Source organism: Lissotriton helveticus, chromosome 12, assembly GCF_964261635.1.
Source record: "Lissotriton helveticus chromosome 12, aLisHel1.1, whole genome shotgun sequence".
NCBI lineage: Eukaryota > Metazoa > Chordata > Amphibia > Caudata > Salamandridae > Lissotriton > Lissotriton helveticus.
The window spans coordinates 128,178,626-128,200,124 of NC_136073.1; the positions used below are offsets into that span (position 1 = coordinate 128,178,626).

Here is a 21,499-nt window from a genome sequence, read left to right on the forward strand (position 1 = left end):
AACGGTCTCGCCTTTGCAAAAGTTAGAGCTATTGGCATTGTAAATGACAACATTTTTATTTATGTGTTGGTTTTGAAAACAGATAAATAAATGGCATTGTCATTTACAATGCCAATAGTTTAATCTGTCGCAAATGGGAGACCTATTGCATTTGCGCACACACACACACACACACACACACACACAGAGCCACACACACACAGAGCCGCACACAGAGCCACACACTCACACACTCACACAGCCACACCCACACAGGCGGGGCGAGGCTCTGCGGCGGTCACTCAGTCGGAGGAGAGGTTGGGTGTTCCGGGTGAAGCAGCAGGTACTGTAACACCAATGCCTGGGAGTGTGTGAGGACCTACTGCAATCCAATTGTGAGTGTTTTGCCTGCCCACTCACGGTGCTCGGAGGCCATTTTCCTTGCATTATGGCTTATGCTATTGTACTTAAGAGTAGTGCTGGCTACTCTACATTTCATTTATTTTTTGGCAGTTTTATATAGCGCCAGTCGGATGTAGTGAAAGCACTTAAGCCTACATGACTGGGATATCACCATTATGACTCGAAGAACCGAGTTAAGGACTACAAATGCAGAACACAGTCACATTTTCCCCAGCAAAACTGTGTAATGACAATGCAGCAGAGGTATGTACACAGCTTACAGATCACGATTTTTAACATAGGCGAGGCTGCAGGGGAACTCGAATTTTCCAATAAATAAGGTAAATGAACTAAAGAACCATCGAATTGGATGGTTGATTAAGATCGTGACATTTATGCAGGTCTCAATACACAAAACGCAGCATCTGTAATGAGCGATGCTATCAAAAGTGCAATATTGAGGCGGAAAGTGCTATTGGAAGGTATGGCAGGCACATGAAAGGACACCCAGCAGGAGCAAGATGGCCGCCATACCCTACTGCAGCCCTTGGGTTTGTAAAGTGAGCAGGCTTTCACAAAACTACAACTTCTTTGCAGTGTTACTCCAGTATGCGCACACTGCACGTGGGCCCCCACAGACACTCCTAGGAATAAGCCTCAGGGCAGCTACGTGGCACTGCATACCATCAGCTAAGAGGAGCTCGCAATATTCATTGAAAGACCGGATGCTTTTATGACCTAACTCGAGTGCGAGGGGTGCTCTTGAAAACTGTTTTACACGAGCACCAGTTCCATTATACAGGGTCATATTTTGTTTTCTTTTTTAGGTACAGGGAGATAAAGTGATTCCCCTAGAATCACAGGGTGTTGAGCTGAAGCGGAGACTCTACCGCAGTTCCCCAGCCAGCTCCACAATCGGCAGCTCTGCCCGTAAAGTCACATCCTCTCCTAAACGAGTTATTTCTCTTCCTTGCCAAAGAATATTAAACTCTGTAGGTTTGAGATCATATATAGGACTGCCCCGCTTAGAGGAATTGTTGCATTGCTCTCTCACGGCCCTGGTGGTTACGGCCAGGGCAGGAGGGGAGGGGTGAAAACCTGACCCCGGTGCTGTATTCTAGGGCCAGGAAGTGCCCAGGGCTCACGCAATGTCAACAGACTATCTGAACGCGAACGACAACACAGACTTGGTGAAGGCAAACACAGGCGCTGGCCCAACCCTGCTGAAGGAACCAAGTGACCAGCTCACAGCATTCAGGGGGCGTTCACTGAAACCCAAGGAGGAAGTGGAACCCTGAGCCCCCGGTCTCCTCGTGACTTCAAAGCACATGGTGACTGCAGCGCCTTTGTAATCAATGTTCTGCTGTGGCCCCGAGGCTGGTACGCCTCATTGTATGCTGTGAGCTGGTTCTCAACGTTCTGCTGCTTCCAAGAGCCGGGTGAGCATCGTACTACAGAGCTCACAGTGTCCGCACCGAACGCCGACTCACGCTAGGTGCGTGAGGTTTAGTAGGGCCCGTCTTCGAAGCTGCACGGAGCGTACCAGAGCGCTACAAAGTGCGCCAACCCCCGGGAACTGCTGAGAAATGCACAACCTTACTAAGACGGAACAATGCGGAGCTTCGCAAGTAAGTTACCGCCCGGGCACCATCTTCGAAGAAATAACAAAAACATGCTGTAAAAAAAAAAAACATACCGCCCACCGCCGCAATGACATACGAAAAGAGGCGGAGAGCGAAAAAATCACCGGAACGCCCACGAATCTCCTCCCACAATGACTGACGCATCTCTGTTCCAATGGCTAGCCTCCATTTATGGAGCTAGCCAATGGAACAGAGAGGCGGGTTAAAGCCCCATACTGAAACTCAAAAGATTTCGCCTGCGCGAACACTGCTGCGCAGTTGACGCCAGGCGAAACCTAAAAACAGAGGTCAAAAACCGTTCACAGAGATAAAAAGCATCACAGGGTAACATTTTTCATAATCAGCAGCAAAGACTGGGAGAGAAAAACAAAAGAAGAAAAAAATACTAGCAGGATATTTAATATACCCCAAAGACGCCGTATAATTAATCCAATTCCCCTTGAATCCATTGCCGAACCGGTGCCCAAATGTTCATGCCTAAAGCTCTTTTTTCCGGGCCTTCGTTCTATATATGGCCGCTTCTATATTATATGTAGCTAAAAGGCGGGCTCTCCAAGTGTCAAAAGAAGGGGGAACTGGATTAATCCATTCTTGCATGATACATGCCCGTATCAATGCCATACAAATAAATAATACATTTTTCTTCCCTTCCGCTAATGTATCAGAAGTTACCCCAATTAGAACTACTTCCCCTGTCAGAATAACTGTAGACCCAAACAATACTGTCAGAAATGTCTGAATAGCAGAGAAAAATAAAGATAACTGAGGACACAGAAAAAACATATGTAATGCATCAGCTACAAACACCCCACATCTACTGCATGATGTGCCCACAGTCGTCCCCATTTGGAAATTTTTGAGGGCGTATAATATAGTCAAAAATGGCCATATAATGCTGTGAGCGTGATCTGCCAGTGATCAAGATGCTGTTCGCCAGTACAATAGATTCCTCTAACTGAATAACATCAGTACCCAACTTTTCAGCCCATCTCCTTTGGTGAGCCTCTATATCATCTGAACATAAAGAGATAAGTAAGTTATAATAATGTCCTATCGATTTTTTACTGAACATGCTGTCAATAAGAGGAATCCTCCGCAAGCCAGAACGTTCCTGTACAGGTAAAGTATTGAAAAAACTATGGACCTGCAAATACTTAAAGTAATCATTACTTGTTAGATTATACTTATCTAGAAGCTCCGCGAAAGAGATCAGCTGATCGTTCTGCCACAGATCACCCACACAATGAATTCCACAGTTACGCCATCTAATCATAACATAATCTTTAAAGACTGGGGGGAGAATGCATGGTGCTGAAAAAGGTGTGTACAGCTGGATTCTCTGAATTCCTAATTGGCGCTTAATTATTCTCCATGCCCCATACGCTACTTTTACTATCTTGAACTTAGTTTTTTTAAATAGCTAGGCTCTATGTTTTTAACCAGACATCCGCGGCACTCCTCTCCCAATGCGAATTCATATATTGATGGTGAATGGCTCACTGGGATTCATGCATTTACACCAATTATCAGCGGACTGATAAACTGCATTACAGCTGCAAGATAATAATACAAAAAATGCGGGATACCCCACCCTCCCCTGACCTTTGGAAACATCATCTTCTTATATGATCTACGCTGGCGTTTATAACCCCACAAAAATCTAGCTGCCATCCTTTCTAGTTGTTTAGAACATCTAAGGGGAAATTCAAGAGGGATTGTTCGAAACATATATAACAATTTGGGAAATAACATCATTTTTAAAACGTTATTCCGGCCGTATAAGGATAAATGAAGATGATCAATGCGCTCGAGCGAGGAATTTGCTTTTTTCAGCAAGGTGTTTAAGTTTAACTCTGGAATAGCAGATATTGGAGATGCAATTTTAATGCCCAGATATGTCGCTACTGCCACTGTTTTAATTTGTGCAGGCGGATTCTGACCAACGAATAAAATTTGGGTTTTGGATATATTCAGTTTATAACCTGAAAAGGCTCCAAACTGAATCGCCAAATCCTCTATTATTGGCAATACCCTCTGAATGTCTGTTGTGGTCACTACTATGTCGTCCGCATAGACGAGAGCTCTATAATTAGTGCGTGCAACTTGTACAGGTGCAATATCCTCCACTTGATTCAATTTATTTAAAAAAATATCTATATAAAGGGCAAACAAAAGTGGTGAAGTAGGGCATCCCTGTCGAGTACCGCGTTAGATAGAAAAAGGGGCAGATTTTTTCCCTCCAAGTTTAATACATGACATTGGAGAAGCATAAAGAGCTTTTAAAGCTAAAATCATCTGAGGACCAAAGCCCTTCAGTGAAAGCAAATCCCAAAGATACGACCAGGCTACCCTGTCGAATGCCTTCTCGGCATCCAACAGGGTAATACCAAGTGCCGTCTTAGTCTTGTGAGCCCAGTCCATTAAGGCAATCACAAGCCGAACATGGTCCGTAGTATCCCGATTAGGGATAAGACCGTGTTGCCAGTGTGACACAATTGATGAGATTATACCTGCGACTCGGGAGGCTAAGATTTTTGGAAATATCTTGCTGTCAGCGTTGATTAATGAGATAGGCCTATAGGAGGATGGAAGGAGAGGGGTCTTGTCTTTTTTGAAAAAGTACATGATAATCGATTGCCACCAAGATACTGGTGCTATCCCTTTCTGAGCTTCTAAGAAAGTTAAAAGCAAATCTTGTTTTAGCACATGACGGAATACCCTGTAAAACACCAGCGGAATGCCATCCGGTCCCATAGCCTTACCGGCCGTGAGGGAGAGAATAGCCGTATCTATTTCTCCCCATGTAATGTCTAAATCTAGCGCTGCCGCCTGTGCAGTGGTTAATTTAGAGATATTTCCAAGACCACAAAAGTTTAAAATACATTCAGGTGAGTCGGTTGACACTTCCTCTTTATACAATTTACTATACAATAATCGGAAAACCTCTAAAATTTCATCCGGTTGATGATGAGTTTGTCCCGCCTCGTCCTGTATGTTATTAATACAATTGTATGCTTCTTTTTGCTTGATCTTTTTAGCCAAAATACTTCCTGAATTTTCCCCAACTTCATACACTTGTGAACGAGCAACTGCCACCTGTTCGGCTAATTTCATAGCGAAAATCTCGTATAGCCTAGATTTATGTATGGAAAGACTTGATTTGATATGTTCAATGTCTTATGAGGAATTAATAGCTATTACTAGTTTGGCTTCCCACTCCTGCACTTCCTTATAATAAGAAGCCAATTTATCCCGGGAAGTTCTTTGCTTATTAATTGAATAGGATAAAGTCTCCCCGCGTACCCCCGCTTTAAAAGCATCCCATACAATTTGGGTTGAGGCCGACCCTCGGTTAAACTCAAAGAATTCCTTTATCCATTTACCCATATACTCAATATATGATGGGTCTGCCAACAATTTTCGCTCAAACGTCCATGAGCTCCCATTAGACGAGGAATCCAGCTCTATTTTAATCTCTATCACTATGGGATTATGATCCAATATTATTTTAGGAAATATCTCATACATAATCTTACTAATAAGTCGGGAAGTAACAAAGAAATAGTCCAAACAGACACATTTCTGATGAGGGGCAGAAAAGAAAGTATAGCCCGGCGCAGTAGTATTTTTAGCAAACCAACATCACATAGCCCAAATTCCTTTACTAAGCCTCTTATCGCTTTATCAGTCTTTTTTTTTTAACCCTGCATGGATCGACTCGCTCCTAATATCAAAGTCTCCCTCGAGATGAATATTAAAATCTCCGCATAATATTAAGGGAGCGGGCCAGCCGGCTAACTCTATACTAAGAAAGTTTATCATGTCTGGATCGTCCAAATTTGGGCCATAGATCGAACAAATAGTCCAGGGATTACCCTCTATACAGATTTCACTTATTGCCCACCTACAATACTGATCAGTTTTAGTGCGTTTACAGCACCCCACTCCTCTTTTCATCAGGATTGCCACTCCCCTTGTGGTGGTACCTTGACGAGTGCACCCCAATACCTGCATGCCTAGATCATTAAGCCATCGTCTGTCATTCCATGTCAGGTGTGTTTCCTGTAAGCATAATAAATCTATCCTCATACTCCGAATTATTGCTCAGTTCAGTTAGGCTTTATTTCGATATGATGCATATCTTAAAAAGCAATACATATACATAAAAACGGTAAAAAGAGCCAGTGCATAGATAAAAAGCATACAGTTCATATTACAGTTTTGCTGAATTATTTGTGAACAGATCCCTCTTTTTTTCCTAAAATTAAGGCCACAGATGTTCCATGAACATATCCTTAATTTACCCATATTGATATTTTAATTGATTAGTAAGCAGTAAATCAAAAACAACAACTCTGGCTCTATTGACCTCTACCGTCCCTATAGCAGAGAAAAGTCTACTAGACATATTACGTCCAATGCCTATCTTAAAACAAAGAGTTCTGTCCTTACTTGCCCACCACCGAACCACCCCAACCTCCCTCTAGTGCCCCCCCTCCCACCCTCCACACCCACCCAGCACCCCACCCACAGAAGGCAAAGGGACTGAAAGGACCCAGAAAGTGATGGCCATAGAAGCATAATGCATCTCGCGGATTGCTTCCCATCTCCTTAATTATCAACCTACGCAGAGTCATAAAACTAAGTAGTCATAAAGCAAAATACAAAAAAAACCTAGGAGTAATGCATTAGACAATTGTATACAGATTTGAGAAATCAGTTCATGATTTGCAGTATAGAGTGAGATTAAATAGACGCTAATAGGTCCTTCGCCGCACCCTCCAAGGTTAGAAAGTATGTTTTCTCTTTATGCATTATTTTAAGTTTTGAGGGGTTAAGAAGGAAGGCCTGAGCTCCTTTCGCTTGAAAAGATGGAATGAGTTGACGAAACTGCCAGTGCTGTTGGACTGTGGCATGACAGTAGTCCGGACGGACAAAAAATTCCACTCCTTTCCCCTTTCGTTTTCGATCAGGTCTGGCCAAATCACACAAAGCCTCACGAGCCAGGAAGTTGTTTAAGCAAATTAGTATAGCTCTTGGCTTGATGTTAGAGGCAGCGCTGGCATTCTTTTTTTGTTGAAAGGGGAATCTATGAGCTTTATGGAGCTCCAGATCCCACTGCCACTGAGTTAATTCCGGAAAAGCTTTCATAAAGAGCTCAATAACAAACTGTCTGACGTTAGACCCCTCACACCCTTCTGGTATGCCCAAAATTCGCAGATTGTTCCACCTGGATCTGTTCTCTAAATCAACCAGCTTCCAGTTGACATCTTCCCTTAATGTTTCCAAGGAAGAGAGCTGAGATTTTTGTTGCGTGATCCCATCTTCGATCGCTGAAATCCTTCCTTCTGCCTCTAATACTCTAGCTGATGTTTTGTTAGAGGTTTTAACCACTCGCCGCACATTATTTTGAATCCTTCGTACTGCTCCTTGAGTACGCAAGTTCTCAGCTTTAGTTTCCTCACGATGTTGGAGCATGACCTGATAAAGAGTGCTTAAAGTAATCACAGGCACATGAGGTTGATCCCCCGAAGTTACTTCAGCAGAACTACTTAAAATTGGAGAGCCTTGACTGTTTCCATCCCCTGGATTTGAAGGAGTGGGTCTACCAATAACCAATGGAGCCTTACGGACTGTGTTTTCTTCAGCCCCCCACTCCATTCTAACATAAGGGGATGTCTCATTCTCCCCATTCTCTCCAATTACTAAATTCACCCCATCCTCTAACTGCACAGAACTAGTTAAACTGGTGACACTTAAGTCATCTCTCCATTCCCCATCCAAACTCTCCGAGTCCAAAGCAGTGGATAAGTCCGACATTGAATAAAAGTTACCTGCTGAATCAATTGACTCTGTGTCCCCAGTAACTGCCAGTGACTCCTGGTTTATAATAACAGCAGGGCATAGTGGATTAGCTGAAGTTTCATGTACAGTTAGCAGGTAAATACTGCTGGGGTACGTTCTGCTACATTCTGCCCTGATTCAGTCCCAGGTAATAACGAAACGACACCCAGTTGGACTACTCCATGCATTTTGCCCTTAGAAACTCCAATACCGTTTCTATTACCAGTGCCAACGATATCAACATTAGAGACGTCAATCTGCGGGGGGTTCGTGCCTGTGCATTGCCCGTCATTATTTCCATTTAAGTTCTTTTTTTTAAACATACCGGGTATTTTCGGGATGGCTCCAGTCCTACAACTCCCAGCATTCACTGTTGATGTCAGTGTTGCAGAGGATGACTGCGCACTGCTACCGGCATCAATCACTTCAGCATCGGACTCCGTGTTTGGTATTGTAGTCATACCGGCACCCGGAGATCCTTCAATTACTGCATTTCCCTCCGTAACCGCTGTTGCTGCCATTGCAGCTTGAGTCTTTGGTTTTGAAACCTTAGGCACCATGCTGGCATTCGGATTCTTTGGAGCCATCCCGAGGCAGCGTCTCCGACTCTTCAACAAAACCAACCTGCAGTCCGGCGCAGCCTCCGGCCGAAGTTTTCGAAAAGCCTCACACAGACCGCTGGCCCAGCCCAGCCACACGAATCGGTCCGGAGTAGCGAGTGGAGAACGCCAAACAGTGTGAAACAGACGGCGGTAATTTCGATATAAATCCAACCACATTTCCCAGATAAAGCAGCCCCCGCTATCCACCGTGTTTTCAACAAACAAGCATCCAAAAGACAGGTAAATATCAGCTACCCGACAGATGGGAAGCGACACAACAGCGAGGCGCAGTTCAGCTGCTCACTCGGATGCAAACGCATCCGCCATCTTGCCTCCATGCACAGGAGCAATGTCAATAACATAATGTGAGTAACTATTGTTTGCGTCTTTTGTGTTTTTCGCACTTTTATGCGTGAAATGTTTTCTTGCGTGCAAAAGGACATGGGGATGCATTTGGCACTTAAATATTGCTACAAATGCCAGCTACTTATTGCCCATCATTTTCATCATCATTGATCTTTATTTCGGCCCAATTTGGCCATAAAAGACACATAAAAACAACAGTACATTTTACACAATGGGTACAAAAGTACATACATGATATGCTGTTGGGGAGCTGGAATACAATACAATTCATCAGATTTAGTGTTGATTCATGAATTTAAAAAGTCACCTAAAATATAAAATGTTGTTATAATAAAAGATAAAAAACTTTTTAAACTTTTAGGGTGGCACCATAGAGAATAACTCCAAAACAATTGAGGAAGTGAAGAGGTGTTGACAGAATCACCCTCCGATCAGATATGTATAAACAAAAAGATTCTATCAAAGTGTAGTGATTTTTATTATTTTTATTAATTTCTGTGGGTGAAAAAACTAATAGATGTGCTCTCTCCTAGCGTGGTAAAGATGAGAGCACAGTGTGCTTTTTAAAATACCCCTCCATAGAGAATGATCCTAGAAATTGGCTCAACAATAATCCTCAGGCAATCAGGACAACACAACCACTGCATAGCGAATTGCCAGCTAAGCAACTACAGTTCCAACCCCCGCTTCTTGCGTTAATAACTTGCAAACAATAGGAATCTACTGACACAAAACACAGTAAGACGACTAGTATCAGTCTTGATGATCTTGAATGCTTCCACGTACGAACGAATACCTAGGGCATTGCACAAGGGCTTTATCCATCGTCTCCTTGCTCTGTCATATGTAGTGCAGAACAACAATATTTGTTTCTCATCCTCTTTTGAGTTGGACTGACAACATGTACAGTTCAAGCTTTTAATTGTCCCGGTGAGCTTTTCCCACCTAGCTAGAGCTACATTCGTTTTAAGTATTCCATATCTAAATTTTAGGTACAGACTTTTTGCAAGCTGGGGTTGTATCTCATCTAAAAACTCCTCAAAGTGCTGTACATTTTTGAAGTTCAAAAAACTACTGGTAATGGAACAACAGGAATTATCATTCAGGGAGTTATAGGAGATGTAAAACCAGAATCTTGCCTTTACAAGCTTCTTGCAACTTTGTGTCAAAAGTGCAGGATTTTCCCAGAAGTGGGTAAGACCAATTTGTATAAGCCAAGTTTTTACATGCTTTAATTTAACCAAGGGTTAGTATTATAAACATCAAGGTTCTTCACTTCTAGAATACCACTTTTGTAATCTGCAAGGTCTGGAGTACTCCATAGTCTAACCCAATATAGGAGTGGACGAAGTACTGCAAGATCGTCCGTAAGCTTCATGTTAAGGTCTAGAAAAAGGGGTAAGAGTGGGGTGCGTGTGGGCAATCTCAAGATACTCCTATAGAAGTTGTTCTCACTTTTCTTAAAAAGATTCCCCGCTTTCATACCCCACACTTCGGCACCATATAAGGCACCGGCCTGTGCCTTGAATTTAAACACTTCCAGGGCTGGTGTAATAGATTTGTTTATGCTGGCCCCATGTCGTCTTGTGATGGGTAAAGTGTTGTGATTAAAAATAGTTTTACTTTTTTCTAGTTGTGTCTTCCAGGAATTTTTGGAGTCAAGAGAGACGCCCAAGTATGAAAACTCCGATACAAGTTCCAGTTTTTGATCGTTAGGAAGGAAATGGCCCTTGAAGGATTTGTGGGGGTTGAGGGCTATACATTTGGTCTTGTTTGTATTCATTTCTAGACCCTTCTTGTCACAGTACAATTTGAAGGAATTTAAAAGGTTTTGCAGACCACTCAGGGTTTGCGAGATCAGAATGGTATCGTCCGCAAATAAGAGTGCGGGAACCCTCTCTCCATTCAACTTAGGTGAGTCATTTTGACTCTCATCTAAATGTGCCGGGATATCATTGACAAATAAGGAAAAGAGAGTAAGGGCCAACACGCACCCTTGGCGGACTCCCTGCCTAATTGGAACAGGATTAGATAGTTCCCCATTCGGACCCCAGGGTATCCTTGCAAAGTTGTTATAGTGCAGTCTTCTATTCTGCTCGAGTAAGCAGACTGGTAGTCCCATTTCAAACAAACAATCCCATAAACGATCCTGCAAAACTAAATCAAAAGCTGCCCTAGGGTCAACAAAAGCTACATAAATATGTCCCTTCAATAAAAAAAACATATTTCCAACAAATACAACACAATCTGAACACTTGATCGATTGTACTGGTATTACGTCATAATTCTTCCTAAATTTTGCATTATTTATGTAAGAGTAAATTACACAAATTTGACACCCCCCTCGAATTGAATCCGCTAGCTGAGAAACTAGTCAGTGTGTGGGACACAAACCTGTGCAAGATCAGCGCTGTCATATATGCTCTGGCACACCAGTGCAGGTCTGTACACCTTGGTATACTGCACTGGCACTGTGACACCCCTACCCCTAACAGAAAGCCCAGCTAACTATATGCTAATCTAGATTGACGAGCAATAAATCCTGCACAGATGAACTTCTGAAATCTTGCAGAGCCCTGGAAAGGTGCTTAAGGAAATCAGACTTCCCCATTGACCACACAACATGCTGGCTTTATGATTAGAACAGGTGGGGTGTCCCTCCACCAATTCCATCCACGCCCCCTCCTGTATAGTCAGACTTCTTCACGCAAGGAGCATTCGAGGGACTACCAACAAGAACACCCTCCACCCCAGGCTCTTCTCCGGTGGCCATTTCTAGTGATTGTGCACCGATTCCATGCTTTCTCTGAGACAAAAAAGAGACAAGTTTGGGCCTGAGATCTCTGCATCTGACATTCATGAGACCACACCTGTGAGCGGTTGATTCACCTTCTTAAAATTAATTGAAGTCCAATTGAAATCTGCAATGACAAAAACCATCAAACAAACTGCTGGGGCTTTACTGGCAAGTGAAGGTTAACAATAACTCACTCAAATCCAAAAATGCTCCCAACCATCTACAGAAAAACACCTTTACAACGTCCCCACCGAATAACCCCTGTGCTGAACATGAAGACTAGGGCATAAACATTCCATTCTATGGCGTATGTGGTGTAGTTCAGATAATTAAAGTAATGATTACTGCGCTACCACAATGCATATACCCACAAACAAAATATTGTGCTACAGAGTAGCAATCCTTTCCTACACAAAGTGATCGGAAATCCTCATTACACGCAGTCTCTGTGGCGCAATCGGTTAGCGCGTTCGGCTGTTAACCGAAAGGTTGGTGGTTCAAGCCCACCCAGGGACGGTTGTTTTTTTACCGTGCTTCTGATGCAAATGTGGTTTTTTAAAAATTTATTTTTAAAGTTACATTTAAGACGACCCTTCTTCTTATAACGAAAATAAAATTTCACGCAAAATTTAATGAAAAAAGGAAGAATTACAGTCATTCATTCACTGTGATTTGCGCGAGAAGCAAATTATACACAGAAGATAGAAGCTGGGTGACAGCTCCTGATTGCATTATTATGGGTCATATGGTGACAGTATGAGCAGGGACCCCTAAACGGTGAGTTCCATGTGAAACCTCTGTCTGTTTCACAGCTGGTGTTACCTGGAGTTGTCTATTGTGTGCAGTTCGCCTGGCGTTCCAAGTCAGGGGCTTTCGGGACTTCACATACCGGGTGTAGCACAGCGACATCTCGAGGCCATGTGTGGGATTGGCACCTGTTAAGGCTCATAATGAGTGCATAATTACAAAGCACGGTAAAATAAGATTGACAATTATGTACACGAGTAAAAAAATATTAAAAAATGAGGGTGATAAAGCTTGTCGCCGGTAGGACAATGAATGGAGGAATGAGAGAAAATTAAGTTATTGGATTAATTTGGTACAGAACAGGAAAGCAGGATCGAGTCTCGGCGTTTAATAACATACTGTGATTCTGAGCAAATCACTTTAGCGCCTCGTGACAAAAAATAAATAAATAATGTGTGTGTAATGTAACTAACTGGTGCTCATGTAAAGCGCTCCAAATCCCTCGCGCTGACTTCACTATTCGCGCTTTAGTTTTTTAGGTCTCGGGACCTTCCGGTCCGGAGAATTAATGTCAGTTAGTAGGGCAGTTTAGACCCGCCTCTCAGCTCCGTTCGCTTCCATTGGCTGGCTTCCTAAACAGAGGCCAGCCATTGGAAGAGAAGTGAGTCACTCCAAACAAGCCCCGTCTTTTTCGGATTTGGGGGCGTAAGTTTTGCTGTTCTTTAGCTCGTGACGTCGTCCGTCACTCAGGACAGCAAAACACGCCCCCAAATCCGAAAAATTTCAGAAGCTTTGAGGCAGCCATTGTTGCCCAGCCGGCGCCGAGTAAGGTGATGCTGCCGCTTTCCACCCACACTAGAGCCGCTTCCTCTGCTCTGACGCGGACACGGGCAGTCAGGTAAGTTTTCTTTTTTAAAAAAATGTATTTTTTAACCCCCCGTGCCAGTACCCCCCCGCGTGTCCCACCCCCCTGCGTGTCCCGTCCCCCTGCGTGTCCCGTCCCCCTGCGTGTCCCGTCCCCGAGCCTACCCGCCTCCCACCGAAGACTCGCGGCTGGTTTAAGCACCGGAGCAAGCAGGAGCCTACCCTGCGCCCGGTGCGCTCGCCTGGAGAGGGAAAGGTAGCGTGTTGGTTCCCCCGCGGGGCTCCCCCGAGGAAGAGAGCCCCGCCCGCCGCCATTGCCAGCACCCGGTCCCAGGAGTGACTGCACGCGCAGGTGGGCAGCGGAAGGTGAACGAGGGGGGATTGCACGCGACTGGACTGCACGCCTGGGTGGATGGTTGTGATTGAATATAGCCAATGTGTGAGTAGCTTGTGGGTGGTCCGGCTGCATGCACGGATGGGCTCTTCGGGTGGATGCGCACACACGTGATTGAATGAAGAAGTTCGGTGCAGAGTAAGGTTGCTCGAATATGGTGAATATTTGGCGAATGTAGGCACTGTCTGGGGATGTGCAGCGACTATAATTGTCGGCGTTGCCTCTTGGAAGTGGATACAGCCACTCCTCGTGCCCTCTTTTGTGGAAAGGAGGGTTACAGATCAATTTCTCCAAACTTTTTGAAAACCATGCATTGTCACGCAGCTGTGTGGGCTCCAGGCAGATACATTGTGTTAGGCTGTTTGTTAGTGCGGCACCCAAGGCCCTCTCTCTGCCCCCAGGTAATTGTCACTACGGCTGTTTTCAAGTATAATGTGTGCTTTATGAGCTCTTGTCTTTTCAGTGAAACCTCAGGACTGGCGCGCGAGCTGTGACGAGTGTCTGTGGAACATGAAGGGGTGCCTCGAAGCGCCGCACAAGCACGCGAGGCGGCAATGCCACCGGCTCCTCAGGTCTCGCTGGGGTGGGGGTCAGTGGAATGCCAAGGTTCAAGCAGTGCAACCCCCCCCCCTTCCTTCTGCCACACTTTCCTGCACTCCTCCGCAGGCTGCTGGCAGTGCAGTCAAAGGACCACGCTGATCTCAGGTGTTTTTTTCTTCTTTTTGTTCCCTGGCTGTCATATGAGCGCGTTACACAAACATCCTTTATCTTGGTGCCGCGGCCTCTCCCTCTGCGACGCGGAGCTCATTTTCATGCCGTAACGATCTTTCCTTGTGTGCATTTTAATATCCCCGAGCCGTGGGAGGCACGGGACAGTCCCCTATGTTCACACACAGCTTTTAAAAAAATATAAATGTGGAGTTTGTTTTATTGTGCAATGTTTTGTTTTAATTCGGATCTCTTTCCAAACCCATACGTTTTCATGTCACCTACATGGGATGTATGAGAGTGTGTGGGTAATTTGGAAAACACTTCGTTCGTAGCAGCGATCACTGCATAGAACTCGAGTGAGTTACTTACTAGTCAAGCACCCACTGTGTTTTTGTGTATAACATCTTATATATTATTGGCAGTCGTATAACGCTACCAGCTATTCGCGTGGAGCCAAGCATTTTATGGAGTGATTTGTGTAGCGTTTACAACTATTATTGGTGTTACAATACAGCGCTTTGAGTGGTGTTTTTTGGCTTCTTCCGCACGAATCTAATTATAGACACATTGTTTTTGTTCCTTCTGAAACATGGCTGTGTTTTGCATGTTTAGTTGCCTATCTTAATTTGTGTAAAATGTGCCTCCCTGTGCGAGGGCAGTAGTCTGGCGGATTGAATTATCTAGACTGATAGCCTGTGGTCACCCCGGAGACCAGCCCAACACACATTCAGGTGTCACCCCTGCCCCAGGGAAGAAAGAATGCAGTTACCGCATAGGACAATCTAAAATCTGTATACTTTATTACCCATAGGCAACAACGGATTAGACCATTACTAGACCTCTTGGAAGCCTTGGGCACCTCATCAAGAAACGCTATAAAATGTATGTAGTATGAAGCGCTATAAAAATGAAACCGTTCAGTAGGATCCTTACGTTTGAAGTGTGCACCCTTTTCTGTACACATTTTCCATATTATCATCCCTCGCCCACCCGGAATACACTCTGCTCGCTGACCAAACCCTGACAGCTCCCACAGGGGAGATGAAAGAGAACCTGGGGGGATTTTTCGATCTGCCATAGACCAAGAATAGTGGGCGATTTGTATTTTTATTAGTGAGCACATGGAGAAATGTCAGTATTTGGACTAGCAGTTATAAAACAGAAGGAAACTTCCATAAAATGGAGAGAAGTTGTGCAACCATGATGAAGTTATGTGCACTGAAGGTCTGTATGCCCGCCCATGCACCATTGATCTTAAATGTTGATGACTTGGGCAATGGACGTATCAGTGATAACATCTGGACCGTGTGCTAGGCTGGTGTGTGTGTGAGCTGTCTTGGTTCTCTCTTAGTTCACTTCCACAGGCTCGGCTCAGAGGCAGCCCTTGCACACGTTTTAAGCTGGCTGTTCGTAGCTGGCATTGACCTCCCCCCCCCCCACACACACACCCTTAAAGTCTCTGTTCTTCTGTAGAGACATGTGATTTTCCTTTTTAGGTCTCGGGACCTATAAGCTGCGAAGCAGCTTCCGGTCCGGAGAATTAATGTCAGTTAGTAGGGCAGTTTAGACACGCCTCTCAGCTCCGTTCGCTTCCATTGGCTGGCTTCCTAAACAGAGGCCAGCCATTGGAAGAGAAGTGAGTCACTCCAAACAAGCCCCGTCTTTTTCGGATTTGGGGGTGTAAGTTTTGCTGTTCTTTAGCTTGTGACGTCGTCCGTCACTCAGGACAGCAAAACACGCCCCCAAATCCAAAAAATTTCAGAAGCTTTGAGGCAGCCATTGTTGCCCAGCCGGCGCCGAGTAAGGTGATGCTGCCGCTTTCCACCCACACTAGAGCCGCTTCCTCTGCTCTGACGCGGACACGGGCAGTCAGGTAAGTTTTCTTTTTTTTAAAAATGTATTTTTTAACCCCCCGCGCCAGTCCCGTCCCCCCCGTGTCCCGTCCCCCAGCGTGTCCAGTCCCCCTGCGTTAAAATACAGAGCGCTTTATTTTGGGAAGCTGGTGCCCACCCGGCGAGATTTCCCTTATCGCCGCCGGCCCGCGACCAGGAAGTCAGGCAGGCCGGGGCAGGACAACCGGAACCGGAAGTAGGAGGGCGGGAGCCTACCCCGCCTCCCACCGAAGACTCGCGGCCGGTTTAAGCACCGGAGCAAGCAGAAGCCTACCCTGCGCACGGTGCGCTCGCCTGGAGAGGGTAAGGGAGCGTGTTGGTTCCCCCGAGGGGCTCCCCCGAGGAAGAGAGCCCCGCCCGCCGCCATTGCCAGCACCCGGTCCCAGGAGCAGGACCGGGGGAGGAGGAGGACGCCGCCTGCACCGAGGAGCCTCCGCCTGAGAGTCCGGTGAGTGTGCACGGGCAGGGGAGGCTCAGGCTGCATTCTGTTCAAGCCCAGAGGCTCTTGGGGGCCATAGCTGCTTCGAGTCCCCAGGAGGGGGCTCCATCGAAGAGGCAGCATTTGGTTGTTGAAGGAGCCCAGAGAGGCTCAGGGGCCCAATTGTCATTTCGAGTCCCCCGGGAGGGACTCCAACGCTAGTGACGGGCCCAGAGAGGCTCATCTCCGGGGTGTCTGCGGGAGATCTGGCACATCTAGCGCTATATGAGGCGGCACCCAGCTTTCGCTAATACTGCTCTCTTCTCTGCCCAGCAGTCCTTCTATCTGCCCCTACTTCTCGTTTTCCTCATTCTCTCCTTAGCTACCTCTTTTCTTCATTCCCCCATGTTTCATCTTCTGCCCGCTTCTTGCATTTCCTCCCTCTATCTCTTTTCGTTTTGTTCCTACTTGTCCCCCTCTTCCTTCCCTCTCCCCATCTTTCTCTCCCTTCCTTCTACTTTACTGTATTTCTCTTCCTTCCCCTCTCTCTCTGAATACTCCTGTTCTTTGTTATCTTCACCAGACACAGCTGAGACACAAGCGGTCCTGTGTCTTGCTGGATTCAGCCATTCATCCTTCTGAGGCCAATAGAATCAGCATACTGGGCTGGCTGATAGAGTGGCACATTGCCAGTCCATCCACCATTCCTTGTTACGTAATTATTTTGTAGACTACTTTCTTGAATCGTAACCTACTTGTATCGGGGATGGAGTTACCATTCCGTTTGTTAGCCCCGGTGTGGATTAGGACCAATGAAATTTTTCTGACGCCACAGCACGTGGTACGCCTTGTTTATGTAGTAATTGGTGTATTAAAAAAAATGTTTTATCCATGAATTTGACTCCCCTTTTTGTCAGACTCGTTTACTGGAACATTCTAGACCGCTAACTGATAAACTTTGAGCTCCGTGACAGATTGGAGTCTCGGAAGTGAGGGAGACGGGCATGTCCTCTCAGTTGTGGTCCCTCCCTCGCTAGGTCCTCTCCACGCCTCTAGTCCTTACACCCGGTCTACGTCACTTCCGCCGTAAACAGACTTGGCTCTGCGTGGAACAAGGAAGAGAAAGAAGGTTGTTGTACAACAGTCTGGTTGTGTAACGGTGGCTTACCTGAGTAGCAGGTACTGTGCGAATGTGAGCGATGCGCCTAGTCTATGACCCCGCTTGGTGTGATTTTTGTATTTCTCTCCAAATTCAAGATCATTGGGCATGTCTGAGACGGGAGTATAATGCCCCTCTGGGCTAGCGGGGGAATACTGCTTTGCCTTTTCAAAAGGATGGATCACGGGTTGCCCCTTATGCTTGCCTTTGCTACTCTTCAGGACATGCTACTGTTAAGAGAATATATCACTAAGCTTGGTGCAATGGAGGGAGGCAGGCTTCCAGCAGCTAGAACCCAGAGGTGATAAGCTCCGATGGAATTTCAAAGGAGAATTGTGAACGGAGAAAACCTTGCAGCATGATTTAATGTGATTATGAGTCGGAGTAAAACAGTATTTTTCTGAAGGAGCTGATTAGTACAACGTATTTAATGCTCCTCAGCCCTGTCAACCTCTGCCTAAAATGAACTTCTTGGCGGTCACGCTAAGCCAACGCCGGCGACTCCGCAACCAAAGTAAATATTCATATGATAACGGAAAAGATAGCACTAATCAGGTACCCCTAGCGATATTCTATTTGTGCTCGCTGGGCTTCTTCCAGGAGTCGCAGCCCTCTCTTGTCAGTTGTCGCTCCGTTGAGAACTTAATTTTATCACTTGTGTGCCTTCAGCAAACTGTTTCATTTTTTTGCACATTCCTTATTATATCATATCGTACCCTCTTTCTTTTCGAGGGGTACCTTCTGAGAGAACACCTCTGGTTTTCTAGGGATTTCCTAGCTGTGTGGGCTGTGAGAGCTGTGTGGGCTGTGTGGACTGTGAGAGCTGTGTGGGCTGTGAGAGCTGTGTGGGTTGTGAGAGCTGTGTGGGCTGTGTGTGTAGTCTGTGTGTGCGTGTAGTCTGTGTGTGCGTGTAGTCTGTGTGTGTGTGTGTAGTCTGTGTGTGTGTGTGTGTGTGTAGTCTGTGTGTGGGTGTGTGGGTGGCTTTGTGTGTGTGGCTCTGTGTGGGCGTAAATGCTATAGGTCATGCATTTGCGAGCTATTAAGCTATTGGCATTGTAAATGAAAATGCCATTTATTTAACGATTAAACTATTGGCAATGTAAATGACAATGCCATTTATTTATGATTAAAAAAAAAGTCATGGGCAATGCCAATAGCTCTACATTTAATAATGCCGAGACCATTACATTGTAAATGCTTGTTTTAATATATAGCGCGAACTATTTACAAAAAATTTGAAAATTTTGGAGAGCTGACTCGGCCTAAGGGCATTAAAGCGCCTTACATGAGCTTACATTACACAAGGTCAGAAAGTTTTGTTGTTTTTGGCACAGATTAAGTGATTTGGCCATAATCTCATGATAAAGTGTTTGCACCACTTTAAAGTCTTCAGCGCCGGGAGGTACTGGAGTTGTCGAGCAGCGAGTTAAGCACTATTCTCTTTCCAGGAACGTGGTTTTAAACACTGTATAGAAAAATAGTCGAACCCACGCGTGCAGAGCACAATGGATTAGCAGTCCATCGCCTTAACCACTCGGCCACCTCGTCTTCCTGTCTGTACTCTGCCAGCAGCTCATTTTGTTCTTAGTTCCCCATGGACTGGGGTTCTGCATGATATAATTTGGTGAAATTGGGCTGACAACTGACAAGTAATTATGAATTGTGAAGGCGGCAAGCCCGGGGTTATTGCGGCGCTGCGGCACCGCAGAACCACGACTGTCAGCACTGTGCACCTGGCGAGGACTGACTCAGATTGAGTCCCCCGCCGTTCTGCCTCACTTCCTCTTCCTCCGGACAGGACGGTCGGTCACATCCGGATTATAAACCGCGTGCCACAGTGATTGACAGCAAGCACTGCAGAGAGGGCAGGTGCCGCTCCCCCCTCCCCCGGGTAATTGGCAACAGTTAGGTGTGGATTCTGATCCGGTAAAAAAATTGTCCGTACAAATCGTATCTGGAGCCCTCTCCATACGATTCGTACACACGCCGTACGACCCGACGAGTACGATCCGGACCGGGGCATCAGGATGCGATCCTTACGGTCCACGTCAGCTAAGGGCAATTCATACGGAAAAGCGCACAATCACGTACACACCGTACGGTGCGTACCCCCCATGATCACAGGGGTATGCCCTGTACACCCAGCGTAGATGGGGCATGGTGCGTACCCGCCATGATCGCAGGGGTACGCAGCGTACACCCAGCGTACATGGGGTACGGTGCGTATCCCTGCAATCATGGGGGGTATGCACCGTACCCCATGTATGCTGGGTGTACGGGGCGTACCCCAGCGATCATGGGGGGTATGCACCGTACCCCGGGGGGGGGGGGGGGTGTTCCGTACCTGTTCCAGCTGTTTTCAGCTCCCGTAAAAAAAGGGTTGTACGGTGCGTAACAGACACGTATCGTACTTGATGGGTCGTATAAACCAGCCGCGAGCCTTACAGATGTCGCGTACAGCGTGTTCCGACGGAGACTCATAGGGGGATTCGAGTCGTACGGTCTCTGTACGATTCGTACGGAGTCCGGTTCTTGGTACGAATCGTACTTCAACGTACGTACGCGGGACGTTGCAGGGTACGATTTGTACGGGAAAACGCTCCGAACGGCTATTCGGAGCGGTTTTTCCCAAATCGGAATCGACCCCTTAGTGTGTGTAAACCACGCAGCGCGCCGCTATAGCAGCCTGGAGCCAGGCACGACACATTACAGCCGGGCAGAATTGTTACACTATAGCGCTCTCAGCTGCCTCAGAGCTGAGCGCAGATCATGGCTCCTTAACTATTTATGAACTCAACCCGGCAAGCAGCTGCTGCAGTACGTCCTCCGAGCAGCAGACCTGGGGCCCAGGCGCAGCACCTATTGCGTGATACTTGGCAGGAATGCACCAGTGCCGCACGGCCGCCCTCAAAATTGTACCGCCTGGGGCGGACCGCACCCCCCCCACCCCCTGCTAGCTACGCCACTGAGTCCATGCAGTTTTAGTGTGATTAATAAAGAGCAGATCCACTGGGAGAAAATTATGTCATTGAGAGCTGGTGAGGTAGGTATCTGATACTGTCTATGCCAGGCACTAATGTCACTGACTCTTAAAAATGCCTGTGATGGAGCAAGGTGAGAAACAAAATGTTGTGTACCCCTTGTGAAGTCACACTTCGATAACGTGTAATCTGAACTAATGGAGTGATGCATGAGACTAATCAACCTAGAATAAAAAAAATTAAAACATTTTTTTTAAAGTTGGACATACACATACACGTGGGAATTAATCTCTGCTTATGTTGCAATTATAACTAACTAACTATGTAATTTTGTCGTGTCCTGTACTAATATGCTGCATTGATATAATGGAATGAAGCATAAATGTGCTTTTGTCTATGTATTTGTGGCCAGAAATTGGACCTAAGTGAGTGTACCACGCATAAATGTCCCTTATTTGCTAGGTATTTACTAATAGGGAAAACCTTAGTAAGGGGGAGGTAAACAGAAAGGCTACTTTTCTTAAATTAACGTTTATTTGTGTTTGTTTCTATGATAGTTTCCATTCTGGCTCGAGAGGCCTGTGACAAAATGGAGTCACTGGTTTACTGTGACAGCAAAAGGCAGAGCGCGTGCGCAGCAGAGGAGATGAGAATGAATGCGAGCTGCTTGGGCCTGTACGGAAGGCAGTTCAAGGCCGCT

At 46.0% G+C, this 21,499-nt stretch overlaps 1 non-coding gene across 1 annotated transcript; it reads left to right on the forward strand.

Annotated features, from left to right (window-relative positions):
* Positions 1–12,075: 12,075 nt before the first annotated feature.
* TRNAN-GUU (transfer RNA asparagine (anticodon GUU)) lies at positions 12,076–12,149 on the forward strand. Its single transcript has one exon. It is a non-coding gene; the product is annotated as a tRNA-Asn (tRNA).
* Positions 12,150–21,499: the final 9,350 nt, after the last annotated feature.